This window comes from Talpa occidentalis, unplaced genomic scaffold (assembly GCF_014898055.3).
Source record: "Talpa occidentalis isolate TD23 unplaced genomic scaffold, MPIMG_talOcc4v2.1, whole genome shotgun sequence".
In the NCBI taxonomy this organism is placed as follows: domain Eukaryota; kingdom Metazoa; phylum Chordata; class Mammalia; order Eulipotyphla; family Talpidae; genus Talpa; species Talpa occidentalis.
In genome coordinates, this window is record NW_026555331.1 from 107,229,540 (window position 1) to 107,238,348 (window position 8,809).

Genomic DNA, 8,809 nt, shown 5'->3' on the forward strand with positions numbered 1-8,809 from the left:
AAATACTTTTCTTTGCACAAATACAGGGTTTTTATTTTTATAAAAACACAACAATGCTACTTGCTTCTTTCTACTAAAATCTGCTTTAAATTAGTCTTGAGGGATAATTTGCATATAATAAGGGCCACTGATTTTGTGTATGCAATTTGATGATTGTCAGCAGATGTGTAAAATAGTATAATCACCATCATGCTCATCACATATTGTAGAACATTTCAGAAATTCGTGACATTTCCTTTCTTTCCCTCTGTGGTCAGTTTGCAATCCTCAACCCCGGCCCTGGCAACCCCTCATCTGCTTCTGTTACTGTAGTTTACTTTTTCTAGAACTTCATATAGATGGAATTATATGGAGTAGAGGTGGTTTTTATTTTATTCTTTTTTTTTTCAATTAATAGAATACTTTTGAGAGTCATCCATAGTTGTGTGTGTAACTGTGTTTATTCCTTTTTTTATTATGAAGAAACATTCTATTATACATATATAATTTATCATAATTTGCTTATCCATTTATCAGAGAGAGGCATTTGGGGTATTTCTAGATTTCGGTTATTATGAACAAAGCTCTGATGAACATTAGGCTACAAGTCTTTGTGTGATATATATATTTTTTAAATTTATTTATTTGTATATACAAGGACTGGGGTACAGGACAGAGGTGTGGAGGGTGAGAGGATTTACCAGAGACAGAGTGGGGAACAGAACAGGTAGATTAACTGAAGTACACAGCTGAGGGGAGCAGCAGGCATGTCAGGAGAGGTCTGCTGCGCCATGTGAGTTGCTCCCTGGCCGGGGATCGAACTCGTGCTGCAGTGGCTGCGGAGAGCTTCATACGTTGTGTCTTAACCCCTTGTGCCACCAGGGAGGCCTTGCATGAATATATGTTTTCATTTCTCTTGGATAAATACTTTCAAGTAGGAGTAACTGGTCATATAAAGGTATATTTAATTTTTATTTTTGCAACTGCCAAACTATTCGCTAAAAAAGTTGTACTATTCTGCATTCCCACCAACAATGTATGAGCATTTCAGTTGCTCTTCCTTGCTTGGACTTGTATCGTCAGCTTTTTTATCTTGAGCTATTTTAGTGTACATAAAGTGATTTCTTGTGGTGAATTTATATTTCTATAATGACTGATGATATTGAGTATCTTTAAATGTGCTTATGTATCACTCATATTTTCTTTGATGAAGTGACTATATAAATCTTAACCATTCTTTTAAAATCAGCTGGCTCCTTACTTGAAAGTTGTAGGAATTCTTTTTACATCCTAGAGTTTTCATGTTTTAGAAATATGTTCTCCAATTAATGTCTTACCTTTAATTTAAAAAAATTAACTATGTTCTTTCTAATTTTTTATTTTAAAATAATTTTACCTAGGACAATTACAAGGATAGACAGAATTCCCGTAATCTTAGCATCTTATATAATCATAGCACAATGATCAAAATTAAGAAATTGACATTAGTAATAGCATGAACCAAACTACAGATTTTCCTATAGGTTCCATGATTGTCCTTTTCCTGTTTCTGAATCCAGTCCACGACCCACATGTGCTAGCTGTCACTTCCCCTTGGCCTTGGTCTTCTCTAACCTCTTAGGTGTTCCATCCAGTGACAAACTTGGACTTGCCACATGTTTCCTCATCATCAGGCTGAGGTTATGCTCCTATCATGGGGCTCATCATACCATAATAGTTCTCCAGGGAAGAGTTACTGTTTTTTTCCAATAAAGGTTTGGAGGAGAAACCTTGAAACTAGGCAAATAACCTGATTTTCCTTAAATTTTTGCATTCTCGGTGGATTTGTCTGCAATATGTAATGTATTGTTCCAGTGGTGATTTCCTAAGTCCCTCATTCCATCTACCTTTATTAACTGGAATTCTCTAAGGAAGAGCTGTTGCTTCTCTATCATTTATTTATATGCTTGTGTACTTTGGGGTGTTTTTTTTTTATTCTTTGGATGATAACACCCTGCCATTGCTATTCATCCAGCTGCTCAAATGACCAGCTTTGGACATGGGGGCCCTCCTACATTTGTTTCTGTGTCCTTGACAAACCCCATTCTCTCCTTCCCTTCTCCCTCCCATTCCCTCTCTGAATTATTCCTGTTCCAGTGCTTGAATCAACACTTATCCAAGCAACTTTAGTTCCTTTTATTGGAAAACAGTATTTAGATACCAAGATTTGAGGGCTACTTGCTACAGGGGTGTCGTTGCTTCCAGGCCTTCTATGGGACAGAGCTAGGAGATACAGAAATATGTATTAACCCATGTATATGCATATATGTAATATGTATCTACCTACCTACCTATGTCTGCTTAATATGTACGTATGTGTCTACAAACCTACCTACCTAACTACTTATCAACCAACCATCAATCTACCTACCTGACTTCCTATATCTATATCTATCTATATCTTGAAGGAAAACACGATTTTATCCTAGTACCTGTGACTCCAACCGAGTCCTGTGCGTTCATTCTGGTATTTCTTCTTTACTTGTTTCTAACTTCTTTGGCTCACATTAATAATATCTTTCATTGGATCTTATTATCTATGATATATTTACCTGTTTTTTCCACCCAACTATACATGCCAAATATTTTCAGAGTTGCTAACTCATACCTTTGTGGAAACAAATGCCAAATAGACTACAGAATTTGTGTACACTTCTTTTAATCTTTAACATTGAAGTATCCAGGCAAGACTTTCAGGTCAGTTCCTTTCTTGCCCACCTCCAGTTAATTCATTTATTTGTAATGCAGGCAGATACATTTGTCATAGTCTACATTTCATCCTGGAAACCCCTGACATCCTGGTTGCTTTTTTAAAATATTTGCATACAATACAATTGACTCCTTAAGATGCATAGCTCTGTGGGCTTTGACAAACACATGGAATCATATATCCAACGCATACGGAAGAGTTCTTTGGCCCCTCAGTTCCCTTATGCTCCTTGTTAGAGTCAAACTCTTCTCTCACACCCCACTTTTTTTTTTAAAGATTTATTTATTTATGTATACAAGCTGGGGCACAGGCCAGAGGAGTGCGGAGTGAGAGGATTCACCAGAGACAGAGAGCGGAACATAGCAGGTAGATCTGCTGCTAGATCCCCTCTAGATTTCGGTTATTATGAACAAAGCTCTGATGAACATTAGGCTGAGGGGAGCAGTAGGCAAGTCAGGAGAGGTCTGCTGCTCTATGTGGGTTGCTCCCTGGCCTGCCGGGGATCGAACTTGTGCTGCAGAAGCTGCGGACAGCCTCACAGGCCATGTCTCAACCCCTTGCGCCACTAGGGAGGCCCACTCTCACCCTACTATTAATGATGTGCTTTCTGGCCCGGTAGTGTTGCTTTTCTTAGTGCATGATATAAAAGGAATAATACAGGATGTAGCCTTTGGGTTTGGTTTCTTTATTTCACCTACCAAAGTAATTTAAGATTCATACATATTCTTGTACCAATCGGCAGCTTGTCCCTTTTTAATGGTGAAGGATGCTCTGTTACCCCGTTGGTTTAACACTCATCTGTTGAAGGATTTCCATGTCTTTGACTGTCTTTGATGATCCTGAATAAAGCTTCTAGAAACATCAGTGTACAGGTGGACATAAGTGCTCAATTCACTTGACTAAATATCTAAGGGCATGGTTGAAGCTAAGTTATGTTTAACTTTTAAAAGAATCTGCTAAACTGTTTTTCCAAAGAGGTTATACTGCTTTCTTATGACAACATTTTTATCAGCAATCTACAAAATTCCAGTTGCTCTGCATCTTTGCAGTCACTTAACTTTGCCAAGTTTAAAATCTTTACCATTCTTACGCAAGAGTTTGTGGTTTGTAGACTGTGGTTTCAATATGCATTTTAATGACGAATGATATTGAGCATCTTTTCCTATATTATTAGCCATTTCTATATCTTCTTTGGTGAAGTCTCCATTCAGTTTTTTGTACATTAAAAAATTAAATTGCCTCCTTGGAGGCACAGGCAATTGAGTGCAGTGCTGTGAGGCTGTTGGCAGCCCTGCAGTGGGGGTTTGATCCCACTGGCCGGTGAGATACCCACATGGTACGGCAGACCTCTCCTGTCACTTGCTGCTCCTCCCAGCAGTGTATTTCAGTCACTCTGCCTGTTCTGTTTCCCACTCTGTCTCTGGTGAATCCTCTCACCTTTCCGCACATCTGGCCTGTACCCCAGTTCTTGTATGCATGAATAAATAAATCTTTAAAAAAATTAGATTCTTTTCTTATTGTTGGTTCTTCAATATATGCTAGATATAGATGTATCCTAGATATAAATCCTTTATCAATATGTGATTTGCAAATATTTTCTCCCAGTCTGTGGTTTGTCTGTTTCTTTGGAGAATGAAAGTTTTAAATTAGCATAAAGTCTAATTTGTCAGGTTTTTTTCTTTGATGGTTTACACTTTTCTAACAAGTTTTTTGCAAACCCAAGGACATGCAAATCACTTTCCTATGCTTTCTTCCATATGATTTATCATTTTATATTTAAATTTAGATCTATGATCCACTTTGAGTTTAGTTTGTATAAATCATAAGGTATTTGCTGAGGGTTCTTTTCTTTTTTGCCCGTGGATAGTCAACTGTTTCAGCACCATTTGTTTCAACATCTCTCCATTGAATTGCCTTTATGCCTATATTAAAAAATTCAGTTGACTATATTTGTGTGACTCTATTTCTGGGTGCTCTATTTTTTTCTCTATTTTTGTTCCATTAATCTAGTCTATCCTTTTGCCAATACCACCCTATTTGGATGATTATAGTTAGATGATAGGTCTTAAAATTGGGTCTTCAACTTTTGTCACCAAAATTGTGTTATCTATTTTAATTTATATATATATGTAAATCTTAGAATGAGCTTATTGATACAAAACAACTGGTGGAATTATATTGAATCTATAGAACAATAAAGGAGAATTGACACCTTAATATTGAGTCTACCAATCCATGAACACAATACAAGAGAGCACTCTAACTTTTTAGATTTTCATTTTTTTTTTGTAGTTTTCAACATATCAACCACACATGTATCTTGTTACATTTGTACCTAACTATTTGATTTTATGGAGCTATTACACATGGTATTATTTTAATTTTTTTTTTTTTTTTTTTTTTAAAGAAATCTTTTTTTTTTTTTTTAATAGAGGCATGTTTGTTTGTTTATTTATTTATTTGTTTGTTTGTTTGTTTGTTTTTGTTTATACATGCACTGGGTACAGTCAGAAGCGCGGGAGGGTGAGAGAATTCACCAGAGCCAGAGTGGGGAGCAGAGCAGGCAGGCAGAAGGACCGAAGTACACTGCTGAGGGGAGCAGCGGGCCGCAGGAGAGGTCTGCGCGCCATGTGGGACCCTCCTCCGGTGGCCGGGGAGCAGCCGGGGATCGAACCGGCGCCTCAGAGGCTGCGGGCAGCTTCGCAACCCAGCGCTCAACCGCTGCGCCACCGGGGAGGCCCTATTTTAATTTTTGGTTTCCATTTGTTAATTGCTAATACACCAAATAATAATTGATGTTGTAAGTTTACTTTGATCCTGCAATGTTGCATTTTGGAAATCCCAGAAGAATAAAAGACATTTGTGACTGTCTGAAACCCTTCCAAACCGGGGGAGACATGGGCATATAAGAACATAAAACTCAAAATTTCTTAAATGGTTTCAATCCCTAGAATCATTTCAAAGTTACAGAAAAATTGCAAAGATAGCACAGAGTTCCTACACCTCTCACTCCTAGTTTTCCCTATTTTTGATACCTTATACTAGTATTGTATGTTTGCCATGATGAATGAACCAATATTGACACAATAATAAGAAATGAAGCTTATGTTCAGAGATGCTTATTTTTTATGTATTGTTGCTTTTCTGCTCTAGGGTCCCCTTCAGGACACTGAACTACATTTAATCATCATTTCTCATCAATTTCCTCTTGCCTGTGATGGTTTTTCAGATTTTCTTTGTTTTTGACAAACTTCATCATTTTTCTCCCAGTGATTTTCTCTCAGTCTTTTTTCCCTCTACTTTGTATTTCATTCTGGATAGTTTACATTGGGATATCTTTCAGTTCACTGCTCCCTCACCTGCGATATCTAATCTGCTGTTAATTATAACCAGAGTTTTTTTTTTCATTTCAGATACTGTATGTTTTATTTTCATAAGTTGAATTTGGGTATTTTTATGGTTTTATTCTCTATATTCTCAACTTCCTTAATGCATACAGAGCACATTTGTAATAACTGTCTTAACATCTTTGCTATTTCCATCATTTCTGTCACGTCTGGATCTGTTTCTATTGCTTGATTTTCTCTCCCATTAGTGGGTTATATTTTCTTCTTTGCATGCATTGACTATCAGATATGGCATATTTTACATTTTTGAGTTTTTATTTATTTAAGTAGTGTTGGATTTATATTTTTTTCTGGGGCACTTATGCTTTGGATCCTTCCCAGCTTTACTCCTCCATTTTGTTAGGATGTGTATAGAACAGCTTAATCTAAGACTAATTTTGTCTTGCTACTTAGGCATTGCTATTGCTTATCCATGCCTATGTGTTCAAGGCCTTTAGAGTAGTCAGAGCATAAACTATTCTTAGCCCTATGTGTGTCTTAAGCATTGGTCTGCCTATTCTATTCCAGTTGTTCTTTCTGCAGTCTTAGTTGGTTTCTTCTCACACATTCTTAGGTAGCTCTCAGGTCAAAGACTACAGGGAGGGGCTGCTGGGAGGCTGTGTCTTTAGAACTCTGGGGCTCTGTCTCTGTGCAGTGTCTTCTCTCTTCCTCACAAATGCTGTTCCTCTTGACCTTCTCAATCTCTCATCTCTATCTTCTATACTGACCAAGGCCATCAGCTGGTGTTTGGGTTCCTCCTCCATGAGCAGTGACCTGGGATTGCCTCAAGGCAAGAAATTAGCCCATAAATCTTACTTGGTTTGGGTTCCAGTGTCTAAAAATCCCAATGTCTCTCATGTTTTATTTGGAGTTCTTGTTGTTAAAGTAGAAGAGAAACTAGTCCCTTTTACTCCATCTTGGCTGTAGCAGAAGTCCTCAAATATTTATTTTTATGATGGCTCCATGTTTTTATAGAAATGATTCAGTTCATCTTTGAGCACTCTATAGTATTCTGTTGTGTAATGTTGTCACATTTTGGTTAGCTGTTCCCTTATCATTGGACATTTGTGTTGTTTCCTGTTTTTTGTTTTTTTTTTTTTTTTTTTACCAGATATTATAAACAACACTGCCCTTTGGGGTAAATATCCAGCAAGGGAACTTCTGCTTACTAGGATATGTTCATTTATAGATGCAATAGAGCATATAAGATTGCTTTTCAAAGTGGGTATACTAATGTTCCCATTCATCTGCACCCTAAGAAAGTACATTTCTCCACATTTTCTCCCAAATGTTGTTTTATCAGACATTAAAAAGTTAGGCAACATAATAAGTGGAAAAGAGTAGCTCTTTATTATTTCAATTTTCATTTTCTTGAGTATTGATGATGTTGAGCATCTCTTTATCTATTTATTGTCTTATATTTTATTTTCTGAATTGCCAGTTTATGTCTTTTGGTCACTTTTCTATCAGGCTATTTTCTCTATTATTGATTTGTAGGTAGTTTTAAAACATATTTTTGATGCTTTATCTGTCATTATTGGTTGCAAAAATTTCTTTCAGTGTATAGCTTGTTTTGAGTTTTTAATCTACAATGTTCTTTCTTGAAGTTACATTATTTTAATGTTGGTGTGGTCAAACACTAATCTTTTCTGTGTGGATTTTGTTATATAAGAAAGTCTCCTTTAATCTCAGGTCATAAAAATACACTACTAATTTTTTTTAAAAATCCTTGTCATTTTGTTGTAGTTTGTAGTTGGGGTTTTAAACCTTCTAGGATTTATATTTTGTGCATTTGAACTAAGGATCTAATCTTATTTTTTTCCATACAAATAATCAATTGCTCCAACATTATTTGCTGATAGCCCATCCTATTACAGGTTACCATGAACGACTGTCCACTGTAAGTTAAATTCTGTAAGAGCTATGTTATATGCCTTCCCTTCTTTACAAGGAAAGTACTACAGAACGTGGTATTTTATTTTATCGCCATTTTTCAGGTGGAGAAAAAAGGCTCAAGAGGGTTAAAAGACTTGCCCCAGGTCACACAGCTAGTTAATGGTGAGGCTGTACATGAACTCCGAGTAGATACAGTGAGAGCTGGAGATGGGAGCACAGTGACCTGGGTCTATTCGGAAGGTACAGTGCACCTGGCGATCATTAGGATGCTGTCAAGATTTCTCCACCTTGATCCTATTGTGTTTTTGGACTGGGTTATTCTTCATAAGGTTGTGAGGGATCTTCCCATGCATGTTTAACAGCACCCCTGGTTTCTACCCACTAAAGAGCAGTGGCCCCGTGCCACCCTTCCTCCCCACCTCTAGCTCCTGGTGGTGACAACAAAAAGTGTCTCCAGACATTGTAGATATGCCCAGGGGAACAAAATTGCCCCTATTAAGAACCACTAATTTAGATAATAACTGGTATATTTTATTTGTATATATTTTACATCATTGTTCATTTTTAAACAATGTTTGCTTGCCCCCCCGTAGAATTTCCTTCACCAATGCACCCGGGCACCATCTCCTCAGTCCCCTGTGTTCCTCCCTCCCTCTGATCCCTCTCCCTCCTCCTCCCCTGCAGGATGTCTCTGGTTTATAATTGTTTGTTTTTGTTTTGTTTTGTTGTGTTATGTATTGTTATTATTTTTCCCCCTGATGTCCTATTTTGTTCCCCTATATTTCTCCTGTAAGTGAAA